This window comes from Triturus cristatus, chromosome 2_2 (assembly GCF_964204655.1).
Source record: "Triturus cristatus chromosome 2_2, aTriCri1.1, whole genome shotgun sequence".
NCBI lineage: Eukaryota > Metazoa > Chordata > Amphibia > Caudata > Salamandridae > Triturus > Triturus cristatus.
In genome coordinates, this window is record NC_140582.1 from 578,383,157 (window position 1) to 578,403,033 (window position 19,877).

Below are 19,877 nucleotides of genomic sequence, written 5' to 3' on the forward strand. Positions count from 1 at the left end.
AGCAAGAAGACTGAACCGAGAGCAGCCGCTCGATCGATCCTGTGGACTTCCGAGTCTGTAACGCGGCAAACACCTCCTGGTGTGCGTTACAGCTGGCAGTCCCTGTACCTCTGGTCGGGCTGGGAGTTACGACTCCAACCAGCAAAAGCGCCACTGCGCTTTGACTCAGCCGAGTCAAAAAGCGAAGCTCAATGGTTGACCGGTAGAGCTTCCGGGTCCTTCACAGGTGACGATGGGGCAAGACACGGCCCAGGGAGTAACGACTCGACCTACCTCCGTTCTTGCCTTACTGGAGCACCACTCCGGAACACTGCTCTTCACGAAGCAGGTACGTCGGTGTAAACACAATATCCGACAGCCTTGTACCTCCCGGTTCCTCCCTTTATAGGGCGTGTTTTCCTTGAGTTATGTAACAGCTCTCCTGTTTACATAAGGGCGTGTTTTCCCTTGAGTTATGTAACAGCTCTCCTGTTTACATAAGGGCGTGTTTTCCCTTGAGTTATGTAACAGCTCTCCTGTTTACATAAGGGCGTGTTTTCCTTGAGTTATGTAACAGCTCTCCTGTTTACATAACCTCTCAACCGCTAAGCATCCTGGGAGATGTAGTCCGTTTACGCTGGTTACCGTTTTCCTCCCCTCGCATGACAGGAATTCTTGACAGTACATCCTCCCTCTCAGCGGCTCCCCACGGGTCCAGCGCTGGCAGGAAAACGCCGATGGAACAAGGAGACCAAGCGCGGAGCATGAACCCCTTCAGCCGGTTCCCATGATTGCTCCTCCGGGCCATAGCCTTTCCACGCAACCAGGTACCACAGCTTCCCCCTGCGCCATTTGGACGCCCGTATGCCCGACACTTCATACTCCGCCTCCGACTCCACGCATACCGGCCTAGGTGTCCCAGACGGCTTGGAGGGTGCTGGTTTGAGCAATGATACATGAAAGACAGGGTGTATCCGCAATGACTGGGGCAAGCACACCTTCACGTTCACGGGACCCATACACTTGGTAATGCGATAGGGGCCCATGTACTTGGGATGGAACACACTGTTCTTTCGAAACCTCATGTTTCTTGTGGATATCCAGACGTAGTCTCCAGTGCGGTACAGTGGCCCGGGCCTTCTCTTCCTGTCGGCCGCAGCCTTGTATCGTCTCTTGGCCTCTATTAGGACAGCCCTTGAGCGCATCAACGTGTCTTTTATGTGTGCCACCCTGTCCGCTGTGGCGGGAATCCTGTCCTCTCTGAACGGATGTAGAAATGGCAAGAACCTGGGATGTTGGCCATAGTTGCTATAGAACGGAGATGACTGTGTGGAGCTGTGAGTGGCGTCGTTATAGGCTATCTCTGCAACCCATAGCAAGTCGACCCATTCTTCCCTGCCCTGGTCCACAAAACATCGCAGATACTGTTTGAGCGTTTGGTTCAGGCGCTCGGTTTGGCCGTCCGTTTGAGGGTGGTAGCTGGTGGACAGGGCGGTCTTAACATGCAGCGCAGTGCACCAAGTCTTCCAGAATTGCGCAGTAAACTGCGACCCCCGGTCCGACACGATCACCCCAGGTAATCCATGCAGTCGTACCACATTCTTTAGGAGTAGTGACGCCAATTCCCCGGCCGTAGGGACTCTCTTGCAGGGGATGAAGTGCCCCATTTTCGTCAAGTAATCCACCACCACCAGTATTGCCGTCATCCCCTGGTCTACCGGTAGGCCCACCACGAAGTCCGGTGATATGCTATCCCATGGTCTATCCGGGGTCGGAAGTGGATGTAAGAGCCCTTGGGTTCGGCCATGGTCGGCCTTCATGGTAGCACATGTAGGACACTCCTGTCCCCACCTCCTGACATCCACTCTCATGGTTGGCCACCAGAAATGCCGTCCCATGCTAGCCACCGTTTTTTCAAAGCCCAAATGACCTGCGCATGGAGAGTCATGGCACCAGATGAATGCTTGTTTCCTTAGCCTAGGCGTGGGTATCAACAGGCACCTGCCCTTCAGGGGTATCCCGTCCTTCAGCTGCCATTCTCTGTGACTGAGGAGCCACCTCCGCCATGCGAATGACCTGATCCCTCTCTTTATTCCCCTCAGGAAAGTATCCGGTCGGATATTTTGTAACGCCCTGAACGTCTCAGGATCGTTTAACAGACACGATAATGAGGACGCAACCACTTGTGAAGGGTTAGTTATTTTAATGAAGGCAAAAACAATACAACGAGTAAACAAAAGTTATAGTCACTGGAATCCTCCAGGCTAAGTACGTTACCAGCCCACAGCACGGATGGTCCTAACCGTCCTCTGCATATACGCCGATCCCGGCGTATGCCAACAGAGGGCAGAAATGAAATGGCCGACAATGCCAATCGGTAGGCTGTGAGGGGCACGACGAGTGTTGGGGAGAATCGAGGAGTCAGGGAAACACCCAGCCGGGGTCTCTACCTGAAGGGAGCAGCCGCTCAACCTCTTCCTCCGACTGCACCGGGACGCGGAGTCACCTCCTGGTGATGCGTCACCGATACCCCAATCAAAAGCAAGAAGACTGAACCGAGAGCAGCCGCTCGATCGATCCTGTGGACTTCCGAGTCTGTAACGCGGCAAACACCTCCTGGTGTGCGTTACAGCTGGCAGTCCCTGTATCTCTGGTCGGGCTGGGAGTTACGACTCCAACCAGCAAAAGCGCCACTGCGCTTTGACTCAGCCGAGTCAAAAAGCGAAGCTCAATGGTTGACCGGTAGAGCTTCCGGGTCCTTCACAGGTGACGATGGGGCAAGACACGGCCCAGGGAGTAACGACTCGACCTACCTCCGTTCTTGCCTTACTGGAGCACCACTCCGGAACACTGCTCTTCACGAAGCAGGTACGTCGGTGTAAACACAATATCCGACAGCCTTGTACCTCCCGGTTCCTCCCTTTATAGGGCGTGTTTTCCTTGAGTTATGTAACAGCTCTCCTGTTTACATAAGGGCGTGTTTTCCCTTGAGTTATGTAACAGCTCTCCTGTTTACATAAGGGCGTGTTTTCCCTTGAGTTATGTAACAGCTCTCCTGTTTACATAAGGGCGTGTTTTCCTTGAGTTATGTAACAGCTCTCCTGTTTACATAACCTCTCAACCGCTAAGCATCCTGGGAGATGTAGTCCGTTTACGCTGGTTACCGTTTTCCTCCCCTCGCATGACAGGAATTCTTGACATATAGCTATGCACTTCTTAGTGTCACTTTGCGTCAAGGGGTCATTCCATGGGTGGCACATTCGTTTTCATAGGCAACCACCCATTGGTGTTTGACACAAAATCGAAATGCTATCTGTGGTAGACAGTGGTTTGTGCCCAAAATAATGCCTCCTTGAGGCAGGCGTTAACGCCAACATTTTATATATGCTGTACTCTCTAGGACACATCCAATGCCAGAAAAGTTTTTAAGTAAGTCTAGCCATATGATTCAACAAAACCTTACCTAGATATAGCAGACATACCCTTCCAAAGTTGTGAAATGGTGTGTGTGTGTCAGTGTAACAGAAGGCAGGCTCAAAGAGTGCCGGCACGGGGGAAGACAAAAACAGTACTATATCTTCGTAGATATGATGCTGTGCTGCTCTCTCCCTCTCACACAACGCAGCACAGAAGCTTTTATTTCTGCACTGCATTGCATAACATCATTGTAAATCAGCCTGTAGTATCTTACTGCAATGAGGACCATACTTTTTTGCATGTATAAATGATAGAATTCAATTGGTGCCAACGTTGGCGAAAGCATTATGTTGAAAAACAGGAGTATGTTGAACTTTTAATTTTGAGCAATTGGACATGCTGGATTGTCAGGCCCAAAGCAAAAGAAGTTGCTGGACAGTAGGGAGAGAGTGCCCCCCAGCCGGTCATAATAAGATGGATGGAAGTAGCAGAGGTAGCTGCCCTTTGGACAGTACATGGAGCAACTGGAAGTTGGAGATCTTGGGGCATTGGTTAGGAGAGGGTAAACAGTATCATTATTCTCATCTTTTTCTACAGACTTCTCACTTGTTGGTGATGGAGCAACCACAACATTGTCTCCTTCAATAATACACTTGACTGCTTTCAAAACCCAAAAATTCCCAAACCAATAACCAGCAAAGAGAGTCAACTCTTCGTTATCCGCATAGTTATTTAAACTATTAACTATTCAAATGCTCACGTATAATGGCTGAAGAGGACTGGGCCAAAGTACTTATGTGTGTATGTTCTGTCCCTTACCACATGAGTTCCTACAGACAGCTAAAGCTGCTTGTAGCGAAACATACAAAGACAAATATTTTATTCACGACTGACTTTATCATAGGACTGAAAGTAATCCTCGCCTTTCACATCACCCCAACAAATCCTGTTTCCAGAGAGTGAGGGAAAGAAATCTAAGCCTTGTAAAAATAATTAACAATCGAAATGTAAAGAGGGATTGAGGGGGGCACGTGCATGATTGCTTCATCTGTTTACTTCAACGTGTTAATGTGTCAAAGTTCTACGAGGCAGGAAAATCTGTTTTTTTCAAATTTGAAAAGTTATATTAAAAGTAAAATATTGCAATAGAAAGTTACATTTAAATTATTCTATTTTTGTAAAACTTGTGGAGTCAAAATATTAACACTAATAAAATAATGGTGTACCACAATAAACTGCAATAAGTATGTTTACATACAACGGTGAAACTATATTTAGCAGTTATGTAACACATTATGTAAATAAAAATGCCATTTTAGGTTTGAAATAAAATAAAGAAGAAAAAGGAAAAGGTAGGGCTGTTTAGGAGGGGACTTTAGTATTTTTATGCCTGACTTTACAATGACCAAAACTTTTTAAAATATTTGATCTCTCAGTACAGGTTAAATTGATCTCCCCGTCCAGGTTTCCAGGTGACTCACTGATGTGGAAACAGCTTGTTGTAAACACACCAGCTTGCAAAGAAAACTAATTTAATCTTTCTGGAAATAACTAAATATCGGCGTTAACCCAGAGAACACTAACATAAATGGCAGCAAATACTGATTTTGATCCACAATGCAGCACTGCAGATGTGTAGAGTTGTGTTAAACTCTATGTGTGGGGGCATGGCCTTCAACCCCACAATTTAGCAACAAATGTGTTGTACCCCTCAATTTTTCTGAACATTTTTAGGATGACACTTACTAGAAACTCACTATAGGCACTTAGGTGCTTGTGTTTTGGAGCCTATACTCTAAGGACCAAAGTTATGCCATGTTATATTGATTTGAATAGAGCACCAACCACCCAAGAAGGTAACCACTCAGGCAGGTGTGTAAGTTTCAGGTTCCCAAGATGCTTTTACAAAAAGCCAGGTCTTTAGCTTCTTGCAGAGCTCAAGAAGTGAGGAGGAGGCTCTGATGTGTTGATGGAGATTTTTCTATTTCCTGGGTGCGATGTAGAAGAATGAGCAGTCTGCAGTTTTGCTTTTGGGGATGCAGAGAATGAGTGAGAGTGAGGCAGAGCATAGGTGTCTGGTAGGTTGGTGAAGTGTTTGCGGCTGTTCAGGTATTCTGGACCTGTGTTGTGTAGGGCTTTATTTGTGTTGAAGAAGTTTGAATTGGCTGCGCTTGTGAATGGGGAGCCAGTGAAGCTTTGTGAGCTGCAGTGTGATGTGGGTGCAGCGTGGGAAGTCAAGTATGAGTGTGAGCAGCAGTGTTCTGGATGGTCTGGAATCTGTGTAGGAGTTGTTTGGAGATTCTGGCATAGAGAATGTTGCCGTAGTCCAAACTGCTGGTGATGAGTGCTCAATGACAGTCCGTCTGGCAATCTGAGGCAACCATTGTTTACAGTATGAGTAGGTTGTGTAGCAGGAGGCACGCACTGTATTGACTTGAGCCGCCATGTTGAGCTTGTCATCTAGAATTATCCCTAGATTTCTTGCATAGTCTGTGGGTGTTGGTCCTAGCTCCAAGGACCACCAGGTGGAGTCCCATGGGGATGTCTTGTTGCCAAAGACCAATACTTCTGTCTTATCACAGATGAGCTGCAGGCATTTGGTTCGCATCGAGTATTCTGCCATGGTAATGGAGTTGATGAAGTTGGTTCTGTCTGTCATGAGGTTCATAGGGCCCGGGCACAAACACTTCCATTTTATATGCTCACGTTTAAAATTGACATCTTTTTAGATGGTGGCTTTTAACACACATTTGCTTGAGTGGCCTCATGAGATAATGTACTCAGAAATGGTTTGCTTACAGTTACACTTCTTTGTAGGCATATTATCTGGCCAAAAAACAGTCTGTACCGGGGTTTAGTACACTGTGCAAAATGTCACTGCTTGATGTGGTCCATTCAGTGACAGAACTGGGTGGATAGAAACAGCAATAACAACAGGACCAGGACTCAGGCAAGGAACGAATGGGTCCAATTTATTTTATAAATGGCACTATGTCCCTGTTTAGGCAGAGAAGCATCTTGATAGATTGTCAAAGGTCGATCCATACCTGAATTGCAGCCTAGCTGAATTCCAATACTATCCTGAAGAGCACAGTGGCCTGTTCTTCACCAAGGCTGGCTGCCAGATGACACATGCCCACAGGTAAATGGGGAGTTAGACCACTCTAAGCTATTCTGGCAGACCTGCACACCCTATGCTTCATAGGATAGGCAAAGCACAGCACAGCACTTTGACACCCCCTCCCGATTGATTAAGCTAGGTATGAATACAATCATATGTATTCAAATAACCTAATGCAAAAGCACAATGGTTGAATTATTAATTCCGTTCACCATTTCTGTAATGCTAGTAACATTGTTTTGCTGCTTTCTAGTAATCATTGCAGCACACGTATTTTACAAAAGAGTACAATTGCTTCAATAAATGTTTGAAATGTAAATTTGCCTAATTCTTGTGGCTCCCTTTGGACATGCCTGAGTTACTAGTGAAAGGGTAAGATCTGGTTCCACTGTTTCCTTGGCGGAATTAGGGTTGTCTTGTTCTGAGGTTGCAGACACCATCCTGTGCCCTGTCAGTTTGAAGGCCCAGATGGTGCACTGTAAGCTAGCCAGAAATGAAGTCAAAATATTCTGATGGTAGAATTGGACTCAGTCCCACATAGTTTTGAAGCTTATCTCATGTTATGTGGTTTTATAGAGTGCACAACTGCCCTGGCAAAGGGGCGTACCGGCACTGAGAGCAAACGGAAAGGGAGGCAGGTGACAGAAGGAGGCCTAAATTAAAGGGAAAAGGTGGGTCTTAATAGCCTTGCAGAAAGCTAAGTAGTTATCGATGCTGTGAATGTGAATAGGAAGTGAGTTCCAGAGTTTAGCCGCCAGTATGCGGAAAGAGCGCCCACCAGCTTGTATCCTCCTTACCCGAGGAACAACTGCCAGGTGATGACCTATCGAGCGGAGTTGGCGAGTGGGGGTGTATGATGAGAGCAGATTGGCTAAGATACCTGGAGAGGAAAAATTCAAGATCTTGAACGAAATGCAGAGAGACTTAAACTCCACTCGTCTGGCCACCGGCAGTCGGTGAAGCCGACGGATAGCGTCAGAGGTGGGGCAGGTTCTAGGCAGACCAAGGAGAGTTCTGGCAGCTGCGCTTTGTACCCTCTGCAGTCTCACAATCTTAGACTTGTTTGCCCCCAGGTAGAGCGAGCAGGCGTAATCCAGTCTTGACAGGACGGAGGCCTGATGGATGGGTCGAAGAAACCCAACAGTGGTTTGAGCCCTCGTAATATATCGAAACACATCCCTGCCACCTTCTTAGTTTGGGCCTGAAAGCTGAGAGCCGAGTCAACCCAAACACCTAGATTTTTCACCACCTGTTTGGGGGTGGGTGTACAACCCTGGGGAGCAGGCCACCAGTGTTCACTTCACAGCTCAGGATCTTTCCCAACCAGCAAGACCTCAGACTTGCTGGCATTGAGCTGGAGGCAGTTGGCAGTTATCCACCATGCGAATGCAGCAAGATCGCTCCGAAACTTATGAGCGTCCCGCTCACAGTCATCGGAGAGTGCAACTACCAACTGCATATCATCTGCATATGATACTACTGTGAGCCCTCTACTCCTGGCCACAAGGTGGCAAGAGCCTCACACTGCTCTTTGACGTGATAGAGGGCACTGCAAATGCCCCAGTTGATTTAAGATCTTTGAGTATGGAGAAAATACTCTTGTTGGGGTTACTGCTGCTCCTAATCTCGTCTACATAGTGGGCTGCCCGCTCTTTCTGGATAGCCCTGTGATATTTCTTAGTGGCCTCCTGATAGCACCCTTTCAGGATAGGGTCATAGTCTCGTCTCCACGCCCGCTCCAATTTCTTACCAACTTTACGCATGGTAGAGAACCTGTCATTATACCAAGGACTAAATTTGGTGTTATAACACTTGGACCGTTAAACAGGAATAAGTGTGTTCAGAGGGCAGAGGATCCAGTCCGATATCGCTTTGTCGGCAGCATCTGGATCATCCGGCAGGCTGGGTGTGTTCATGGAGAGGAGGGCTTGGAACTGGTCAAAGTTTAATTTATGCCAGGGGTGTTTGAGAGAGAATTTCTGGGCCACTCTTCAAGGGGGCTCAACCACCGAGAGTGTCATGGGGATCAGGTAATGATCAGACCAGCATATCGGGATGGGGGTAGTGACTGTGAGAAAGGGGAGGTTAGAGAAGACTGGATCTAGCAGATGGCAGGCTGAGTGTGTAGGGCCTTGCCTAAATGCATAGTCTTACTGAAAAATTAGGAGCCATACAACATGTCAGTGGTTGTTTTGTCCGTCAGGGAGAGGATGAGTTGGGTGTAATTGGTGTAGGAGATAGCAGTGATGTTTTCAGATCAGATGATGTTGTAGAGCAGTGTTATGTATATGTTGAAAAGGGTGGGGTTGCGGGACATATCAATTTCTTGGCGTCTGATGTGAAGGTTGGCAGCCTGACTCTTTGGGTTCTTTCCATGAGGAAAGAACAGATCCATTTGAGAGCAGATCCTTGTATGTCAATGTCGTGGAGTCTTCTGAAGAGGGTGTCATGGGAGACAGTGTTGAAGGCTGTAGATAGGTCGAACAGGATGAGGGCTGCTGTTTCTGCTTGGTCCAGGATGATCCGAATGTCATCGATGGTCGCGATGAGTGTTGTTACTGTGCTGTGGCTTTCTGAGTCCTGATCGAATGTTGTCTAGAAGATGGTGACGTTCAAGGTGGTTTGTGAGTTGCTTGTTGATAGCCTTCCTAATCACTTTGGCTGGATAGAGAAGCAGGAAGATGGTTCAGAAGTTGCTCAGTTGATTTGGGTCAGCTTTGGACTTCTTGAGGAGGGTGTTGATTTCTGAAAGTTTTCATTTATCCGGGAACTTGGTGGACATGATGGTGGTGTTGATGGGTCAGGGTGATTGGTATGTTCACAGGTTGTAGATGTGGTGGGGTTATAGGTCCCTTTGGGGCCCCTAAGAGGATGGTCCATGTTAGAAATGGGGTTTCTGGTTGGGTAGGGTATACACCTAAGCCAGGCATAACCCACCACTCTAGTCAGAGCAAGTAAGTTACACACCAAAGATAACCTGCGCTCACCCCCTTGTTAGCTTGGCAAGAGCAGTCAGGCTTATCCCAGATGCTATGTGTAAAGCATTTATGCAACACAGTCATACCAGCAGCACAATAAATAGACCACAAAAGAAACTCCACACAGGATTATATAAAAATATTGTATATATTGTACATAACACATAGAACAAAACAAATCATAAATACTGTGCATACTATGCAAATCCTGAGTCATTGGTCATTATCCTGACACTGCAGAATCGCAATGGCATATGTCATAGCATCAGTGTCTGAGATGCCACAGATTCTTAAAGAAAAGAAAACATGTATTAGCACATGTAAAGTAGCAATTAGTTTAGGAGACACATAAATCATCAGCTTTCCCCACAAGCACATCAGTAACAATAAGGAAACATGGTTCCCAGAACACCTATCTGCTTTTCACATTATGCAAGTTTTAAAAACAAGATCAGGAATCACATTGCTTGTAAGGCAAAGAACTTAGCTAGTGAGAAACACCATACATTGGGATAACAACACATGGCACAGGGTATCTGTGCTCTTATTATTCTCTGTACGGTAAATTGCCACAACATGTGGGGCACCAGAACACCTGTGTGCCTTTTTTGTAATATAAAATCAATCAATCAATCAATCATGGCATTTGTAAAGCGCACTACTTACCCGCGAGGGTATCAAGGCGCTGGGGGGTGGGGGAGGAATGCTGCTACTGCTTAAAAAGTCAGGTCTTGAGGTGTCTTCTGAAGGTCAGCAGGTCTTCGGTCTGCCATAGGTGGATGGGGAGGGTGCTCCAGGTCTTGGCGGCGAGGTGGGAGAACGATCTGCTGCCGGAGGTTGCTCTTCGGATGCGGGGGACTGTGGCGAGGGTGAGGTCGAGGTCGGCGGAGCAGAGCTGGCAGGTGGGGGTGTAGAAGATGAGTCGTCTGTTGAGGTATGCTGGACCGGTGTTGTGGAGTGCCTTGTGTGCGTGGGTGAGGAGCTTGAAGGTTATCCTCTTGTTGACGGGGAGCCAGTGCAGGTCTCTCAGGTGGGGTGTGATGTGGCTGCGGTGAGGGATGTCGAGGATCAGGCATGCAGAGGTGTTTTGGATGCGTTGGATTTGTTTCAGGAGTTTGGCCGAGGCTCCCTCGTAGAGGGTGTTTCCGTAGTCCAACCTGCTGCTGACGAGGGCCTGGGTGACAGTTCTTCTCGTTTTGGTGGGGATCCACTTGTAGATCTAGCGGAGCCTGCGGAGGGTGTTGAAGCAGGAGGAGGAGACGGCGTTGACCTGCATTGTCATGGAGAGGGTGCAGTCGAGGATGACCCCTAGGTTGCGTGCGTGGTCGGTGGGTATTGGTGCTGTTCCCAGTGCGTCAGCCACCAGGAGTCTTCCCAGGCTGAGGGGGTGAATCCGAGGATGAGGACCTCTGTCTTGTCTGAGTTCAGCTTCAGTCGGCTGTTCCTCATCCATTCAGCGGCGGCCTTCATTCCTTCGTGGAGGTTGGTTTTGTCGGTGTGGGGGTCCTTGTTGAGGGAGAGGATCAGCTGGGTGTCATCGGCGTAAGAGATGATGTTGAGGTCGTGCTGTCGGGCGACGTGGGCGAGCGGTGCCATGTAGATGTTAAACAGTGTTGGGCTGAGGGATGAGCGCTGGGGTATGCCGCAGATGATCTTGGTGGCTTCAGAGCGGAAGGGGGGAGGGAGACGCTCTGTGTTCTGCTGGAGAGGAAGGAGGTTGTCCAGTCCAGGGCGTTCTCTTGGATCCCAGCGTCGTGGAGGCGTGTGCGTAGTGTGCAGTGGCAGACCATGTCGTAGGCGGCTGACAGGTCCAGGAGGATGAGGGTTGCGGTTTTTCCATTGTCTAGCAGGGTCCTGATGTCATCGGTGGCGGCGATGAGGGCAGTTTTGGTGCTGTGGTTGCTGCGGAACCCGCACTGGGATGGGTCCAGGATGCTGTTCTAATCGAGGTAGCGGGTCAGTTGTTTGTTGACGGTCTTCACGACGACCTTCGCTGGAAACGGGAGCAAGGAGATGGGCAGGAAGTTCTTGAGGTCCTTGGGGTCCGCCTTGGGTTTCTTGAGTAAGGCGTTGATCTCGGCGTGCTTCCAGCTCTCCGGGAAGGTTGCTGTCTCGAAGGAGATGTTGATGGATTTCCGGAGATGGGGTGCGATGGCGGTGCTGGCTTTGTTGAAGATGTGGTGTGGGCATGGGTCTGACGGAGATCCGGAATGGATGGTTTTCATGATCTTGATGGTGTCGTCATCGTTAATGTTGGTCCAGGAAAGCAGGCGGTTGGTGCGGGTGGTGGTTGTGGGGGTGGGGGTCTCAGCAGTTGTCAGAGTGGTCGTGGTGTTGAAGCTGTCATGGATGTCTGCGATCTTGCGATGAAAGAAGGTGGCAAGCGAGTCGCACAGGTCTTGCGAAGGTGGGATGTCGTTGGTGTTGGAGCTGGGGTTCGAGAGTTCTTTCACGATGTTGAAGAGCTCTTTGCTGTTGTGTGCGTTGTTGTCTAGGCGGTCTTTGAAGGAGGTCCTTTTGGCGGATCTGAAGAGGTAATGGTGTTTGCAGGTGGCGTTCTTGTGGGCTCTGAAGCAGTCCGATATTCGTTCACGGTGCCAGTTCTTCTATAGCTTTCGGCAGGTTTGCTTGGAGGCCTGGAGGTCTTCCGTGAACCAGCTGGCTTTCTTGCTGGTGTGACTGTTGTGGGGTTTCTTGACTGGGGCGAGGGTGTTGGCACAGCTGTCGATCCACTGTCTGAGGTTGCAGGTGGCGGTGTTGGGGTCGGTCGGGTCGGCGGGGGGGCTTTGGATGAGGGTGGTGTTTAGCTGGTCTTCGGTGACTTTGCTCCAGCAGCGGCGAGGGACCTGTTGGGTGCAGTGGTGCGTGGTGGCTTTCTGGAAGGTGAAGCGGATGTAGCAATGGTTTTTCCAGTGGAGTTTGGTGGTGTTGTTGAAGGAGACATGGGGGCTTGCGGAGAAGATGGGGTCCAGTGTGTGGCCGGCAGAGTGGGTGGGTTGTTGTTCTCGAGGTGGAAGTTCAGGTCCCCGAGGAGGATGTAGTCCGTGGAGGCGAGGGCGTGCGTGCTGACGAAGTCGGCGATGGAGTCGCTGAACTGTGGTCGGGGTCCAGGAGGTCTGTAGACGAGGGTTCCTCTGAGGGTGGTGTTGGGGTCGGTGTGGATCTGGTAGTGAAGGTGTTCGGCGGTGCTGAGGGTGTCGTCGTTGTAGGTCGAGACTCTGAGAGTATTCCTGTGGACGATGGCGATTCCTCCTCCTACTCCGTTGGTGCGGCCCCTGTGTGTGATCTTGTAGCCGTCTGGGATGGCTATGGCGATGTCGGGTGCCGAGGAGGGGTTCAGCCAGGTTTCCGTCAGGAAGGCGACGTCTGGTGCGAGTAGGTCCCAGAGTTCAACGGCATGTTTGCTTGCGGAGCGGGTTTTGAGAAGAATGCATCTGAGGTAGTTGTGTTCTTTCCCGGTGGGCATGTCGGGTGCTGGTGACGCAGCAGTTCCGGCAGGAGAAGGGTCCTTGGGAGTGCTTTGGGGCGGCCAGGAAGCAGGTGCGTGATCGTCCAGTGTTGAGTGCATGGAGGGTGCTGGCATCGTAGCGGTGTCGGGTGTTGTGGCGATCACGGGGGTCAGGGGTTCTGTCGCTGGGCATGGTCCAGGCACGGACGGGCGCAGACGGGCTTGCCTTAGGCATGCATTCGGCACGCCAGCGGCGCGGCCGCCATATAAGGGAAGGTTGGAGGGAGGAGTAGCTGGGAGGCGGGAGCGGGGCGGCGAATGCGCGAGTGGTGGGGGCGAGGCCGCATGGGAGCAGCATCGGCAACAGGGTACAGAAGGCAAAAAGGGGGACGAGGAGAAAGGCAAAATAACAGAAATGGAGAAAGAGGCAAGCAAACAATACAGTATAACAAAACCAGAAAATACAGTTGTCAGAGGCAACAATTACAGGCGCAGGCAATAGCGGTGGGGCAGAGGAGGAGCGGCAAACTTACAGAGCGGCAGCAGCGGGCAGCAGAGGCACGGACACATAGGTGGTGATGTGCGGCGTGGGGAGCGGCCTAGCCTGCAAGCAGGGTCAGAGGTCGCTCCTTTCACCGTGCAGCGGCTGCCATATAAGGGGAAGTGGGAGGGAAGAGCAGCAGGGAGGCGGAAGCGGGGCGGCGAATGGGCGAGTGGGGGGGCGGGCCGCAGGGGAGCAGCGGCAGGAACGGGGTACAGAAGGCAAAAAGGGGGACGAGGAGAAAGGCAAAATGCCAGAAATGGAGAACGAGGCAAGCAAACAATACAGTATAACAAAACCAGAAAATACAGTTATCAGAGGCAACAATTACAGGCGCAGGCAATAGCGGTGGGGCAGAGGAGGAGCAGCAAATGTACAGAGCAGCAGCAGTGGGCAGCAGTGGGCAGCAGAGGCACGGACACACAGGTGGTGATGTGCGGCGTGGGGAGCGGCCTAACCTGCAAGCAGGGTCAGGGGTCGCTCCTTTCACCGTGCAGCAGCCGCCATATAAGCAGAGGTGGGAGGGAGGAGCAGCTGGGCAGCGGGAGCGGGGGGGCGAATGGGCGAGCGGGGGGGGCCGGGCTGCAGGGGAGCAGCGGCGGAAACTGGGTACAGAAGGCAAAAAGGGGGACGAGGAGAAAGTCAAAATAACAGAAATGGAGAAAGAGGCAAGCAAACAATACAGTATAACAAAACCAGAAAATACAGTTAGCAGAGGCAACAATAACAGGCGCAGGCAATAGCGGTGGGGCAGAGGAGAAGCGGCGAACTTACAGAGCGGCAGCAGCGGGCAGCAGAGGCACGGACACACAGGTTGTGATGTGCGGCGTGGGGAGCGGCCTAACCTGCAAGCAGGGTCAGAGTTCGCATCTTTCACCGTGCAGCGGCTGCCATATAAGGGGAGGTGGGAGGGAAGAGCAGCTGGGAGGCGGAAGCAGGGCGGCGAATGGGTGGCGTGGGGGGGCGGGCCTCAGGGGAGCAGCGGCGGGAACAGGGTACAGAGGGCAAAAAGGGGGACGAGGAGAAAGGCAAAATAACAGAAATGGAGAAAGAGGCAAGCAAACAATACAGTATAACAAAACCAGAAAATACAGTTAGCAGTGGCAACAATAACAGGCGCAGGCAATAGCGGTGGGGCAGAGGAGGAGCGGCGTACTTACAGAGTGGCAACAGCGGACAGCAGAGGCACGGACACACAAGTGGTGCTGTGCGGCGTGGGGAGCGGCCTAACCTGCAAGCAAGCAGAATCTAACAATGAGTTTCCCCAGTGTGGCAAGTTCGTATTCGGGGGGCATCTGTGGAGGACTCACCTTGTGATACCACCACTAGGAAGATGTCCCCAGGGTACGGGTGTCACTGGAAATCCAGAAGCCAGTGCACTTCTAGTAAGGAGAAGGTAGGTAGAATGTGATACTCTGTAGCGAGAAGAGCAGCAAAATCCTTAAGACTGCCCGGATCTATTCAGATGTGACAATGGAAGAGTACCAATCTGTAGAAGTACAACACGATCCTCTTCCAGGCCCCCCACCTCTCCCGGTGCCTTAATTGGCATTTGTTTCTCCCTGCGGCTTCCTTGGTGACTCCCCGAGCCATGAATTCAATAAGGTAATACCTGGCTGCTAGGACGGGAGTCAGGCAAGGACTCAGTCCTGAAGTACCATAGGATGATCCCAGCATAGTTGGAGCACGCACACCAATCAGCTGTTCCTCCAGCGCAATGACTTCTCATGCAATGGGGGGCCCACAGGGTATTTCAGAGGCCGATCACGGTCTCTCTAGTGGGATAGCTGGGGCTAATGGGTGGCGCTGCTCTTCACTAGGTTGCCCGTCATGGTCCTCTCGGGTGGGGTGGCCGTACTGCACACAACGAAGGCTTCGCTGGTAAAAAGCGATCAACTCGCGCTGAAAGAGACATGAAATCTCTCACCGTACGTGGGTTCCAGAGCCAGGAACCATGAATCCCTGCTACTCATTAGAGCACATTGCTGCCTGATAGAGGTGCTCAGGTGCAAACCTTTATGGTCCTGAGTTTGCAAAGAACAGGGGCCAAGCCAAAATGCCCTTGGAGATCACTGGGGGCACAAGAGCTTAGAACATGCAGCAGGCCAGCACTTATACTCAAAATGTGTTTGATCTGGGGGGACTTCAAAAGAACATTTAGTAGCGCACAACACCTCCTTCAACCCAGCTCTGGCTCCAGCTGTACAGCAGGGGGCAAACAAGCCCTTGGTGTGAGGGCAGGACACAGCCTATACAAATGTAAGTGCGCCCTGCCTCCCTCTATCCCAGACCAGAAGGACGACTTAGTATGCAGATGCGCCCTGTTACACCCAATCCTCTATGTGAGATGGCTTTCTGGAAAGTATGCAAATAGTATAGCTGTCAACCAGGCCCAGACGTGGATTGGAGTCAGGCTGTTCAGCATATAGAGTCATAAGCACAGAGAAATGCCCACTTTCTAAAAGTATTATTTCTACAACAGTGCAACCCAATCTTCCCCCAATGAACTGGGTACTAACGTCTACATACAAAAATATTCCCGGAGGAATTCTTTACACATCAGTAGTTCAATTGGCCATAAAACATTATCCCACTACATACCATCAATAAATCACTCTTGTATGGTAACACAGGCGTATGTGTATGCTAACACAAGGGTATTGTTGTTAACAAAAAATATTTTTATATGACTGAATCAATATATCATAATATACATTAGGAAAAATTGCAGTACAAAAACAGACATTATATACAGCAATCATCAGTATCACAACATGGCGCCACCTCATGATCTCGAAGAGCTAGCAATATGCATTTATTGTGGGGATCTAGGGAAGCACAAACTCCTCTTTACAATATAGGTTCACAAACCACATTCCAAGTAGCTTAAATCCGTATCTCTCAACTGATTGAAAAGGACTGAATCACCACAAGGGTGAACAGACTGTCGATGTTTCGGTCTCAGGTGGCCCAAAAGTTCAGCAAGACCATCCTCGGGACTCAGTGTTGGAAAGGAATGAAGCCTGCAAGTACTGACATAAACCACATAAACACACCAATGAAACATAATACAAACAATACAGCAAACAATTATGTGCATCGCTTGCCCACAATCTGAACACCATGGTGTCACTTCAAATGACCACAAGGAGACCAAAGCTCAGTGCACAAAACCTGGCTAATCTAGTGTGAAAGACATCATAGAAAATGAAAATTAAAAATGACTATGCCGGGTGCCAGAATCATGCAATGTCTGAACAATAATCCAGTTTCCATAATAGTAAAAACTCAGAGAAAATACCTTGCCTCCAAATCTAAATAATAATCACAGAGAGGTTCAGTGTATTCGTTAGTCAAATCTCAAAGAAATTAACTTGCCTTTAAATTAAATAATTTTTGCAAAAAGGCTCAGCAAGTGTCTTATGCATCGAGTCAATCTCACTATAAACGAAAGAAGCACACAAACTGCTTAGAGACTCTCTTCCAACCACAGTGAACGTAGTATCATCTAGTCATACGTAGACACTTAGGGGCATATTTATATTCTGCTATCGCCACCACAAAGTCACTTTTCAGGACGTTGTAGTGGCGATAGGGGCTTTGCCTTTTTTACAAGGCAGCATTAAGCCACTTATTGTGGGTTACGCTGCCTTGTAAATAAGGTACCCTTTCAAGCTATACTTAGCGTGAAAGGGGAGGGCAATGGGTGTTGCGGTGGATGTACCACCGCAACACCCATTGATTTTGACACTGCCCCCTATTTACAAGGGTGGCGTAAATAGGAGATAGCACCAAAATTAAGACCAGGGAAAATGTTTAATTTCTCCTCGTTTTTGCTGTTTGTATGTGTGCTGCATTGTGCAGCACACATGGAAACAGCGAAATGCCATTGATTGTTTGTGTGCAGGAAGGTGTCCCTTCCTGCACATAAACAATCATTTAAAAAAATGCTGTTTTGCAATTTCTGTGTGTGCTGCATTGAACAGCACACATAGAAGTTTTAAAACGCCATTTAAAGATTGTTTATGTGCAGGAAGGCAGACCTTACTGCACATAAACAACCTTCCCCGCAACGCAGACACCCTTGCGCAGGTGTATGCTTTGGCACTAGGTTGCTAAATTTAGCACCAGCGCAGGGGGAAACGCGGGGCTGCACCAAATTGTTGTAAATATGGTGCAGCTCTGAGTTTCAGAGGTGGAGGAGTGCGGCATTAAGCCTGGAAGGTTAACGCCGCATTCTGTCACTTCTTAGTAAATGTGCCCCTTAATCTCTTACCTGAAAGCAACTTATCAATGGGTAATTCAGCCTACGAATACAACAATGCCAGTCAATGTACTAGGACAAAAACAAGCAACTCCCAGTGTAGGGTTACACTCCAGAATTGCCACGCTAAGCGTGGGACTTACTTTTACTCCGACATGGACCAGCCTGACAACTTCTTCAGTGCGTCCATGCTATTACAGCGCTGGGACATATTTAAATCAAGTGTGTCGATAACAGAGACATGTCTGGATAGGTCACGCGTACTATAATGGACTACGGGGGCCGTCTTGGAATGACTGAAATCAACAATAGAAAGTTGTTAGCAGAACCTATAACCATCCGGGTGGCGTCCGAAGCACAGTTACTGAAACAGAATGTGGCCGGAACACAAGTGTACCACAGTCAAACAAACAAAAAGCTAACAAAACATGGCCATGGAAATGAGCCATCAAGAAAATAAATGAAGCCATGACTGTCATCACTGTTTATATTAGAAACATCCTACAAAGGGGGGCATGTCCATAAGAAACTACAGCTCCCGAATTCAAAGACTAAGCCTAACAGACACTGATGATGTGCATCCTAGAAAGATTACTTAAATTATGGATACCTGAATTTCCACAATGTCATGCCCAACCTAAGGGAAGAATAGAGCCTCTACAATCTCATAATGAATATCTAACAAGGGAATTCAGCTAAAACCTCCCCACACACAGAATCATCAAACACAGGAGGAGAGCAGGGGCGGCTCCTCCACTAGGTCGGGGAGCGTCGCCCCACTGCTTTCTCGCGGAGAGCGAGAAACAGAAACATAAGATGGTAAAACTACCATTTTATGTTTCTGCTTCTCGCGCTGTGAGAAAGCAGAAGTGTTTGGTTGCGGGTGGGTGGGGCTGCTCTATGAGCAGGGCTGGGCAGGGGAGGAGTGGTGTGCCCACTTCTGAGTGAGCATGACTAGTTTGGTAAAATCAGTCATGCGCACTCTGCCCTTTCTCCATGCAGGCTACAATTGTGATTGGCTTAGGGGAGGGGAGGGAGGCTGCCTGCTTCCTGTTTCTGCCGGAGGCAGGAAAGCAGGAGCAGGAGCCGGAGCCAGGGCTGTGAAAACGCATGACCCGGCCGGCGGACAGGTACATTTTTGTTATTAAAAATTAAATTCACGCCTCCCCGCGCGACCCTGCATGTGCGGCCCCGCCCACAATTAATCCCGGCCGCAACTGGAGGAGAGAGTACATGTATAAAAACATCAATCACAAACCATGTCTAATTACAGATTAGGAATGTAAATGCGTAAGTGAGCCAGCATTCCACGCTGAAAAATGCATTTATAATGTGGCCATAGTATGCCACTCAACATGTTGGTTCAGACCCTTAATCACTGTATTCGACATCTAGATCCATCTTTTCTCTCTCATTGTGAGCAAGCGATCCACATCATGCCTGTGTCTGGAGCATTTGCCACTTCAAGGACAAACCATTTTATTGCATTGGGTGCGTGTGACATGTATTCATAGTGGTCAATAAAAGGAATATTTATCACTTTACAACATATCTGTGACTGATGAGGGGTAATCTGTTTTCTGACTTCTTGGGTGTTTTTTCCAATATAAAACATTGCACATGGGTACTCAATACAGTATATGACATTCTTTGAACTACCATTTGAATGATGTTTAAAGTTCCAAGACTTGCCATTTGGTACACACGTTTCCACCACAGTCGTCGTAGCACATGCTGAACAATTCCCACAAGGGTAATGTCCAACTACCGGCCTCAAACCCTACAGATGATTCCGTGACATAGGATCTGGGTCATTTTAGGCCCTGACCAATCAATCTCTCAAGTTTGCACCTCTATTAAAGGTGAACATGGGCCTTTCCCAACATGTATGGACTATCTAATAAGGGCCAGTTTTTAAGTATGATCTTGTTAATCCTGTTGGACTCTGTTACAAAAGTGGTTACACAAGTAAGTCTTTGTCTGGTCTTGCTGTTCTTTGACCTGTAAAAATGAATCTTGGTCATAGTCCACGCTTGTTTTAATGACTGCTTAACTAAGTGGTATGGCTAACCTCTCATCACCAACTTTGAAAGTAAGACTTTAGCTTCAGTAAAATAATCATCTCTTCT

General features: G+C 49.0%; 1 protein-coding gene across 1 annotated transcript in view; it reads left to right on the forward strand.

The window, feature by feature from the left end:
* Positions 1 to 19,877, forward strand: part of RXFP1 (relaxin family peptide receptor 1) — a 1,268,256-nt gene that overhangs the window by 970,435 nt on the left and 277,944 nt on the right. The gene's annotated exons all lie outside the window — the stretch shown is intronic.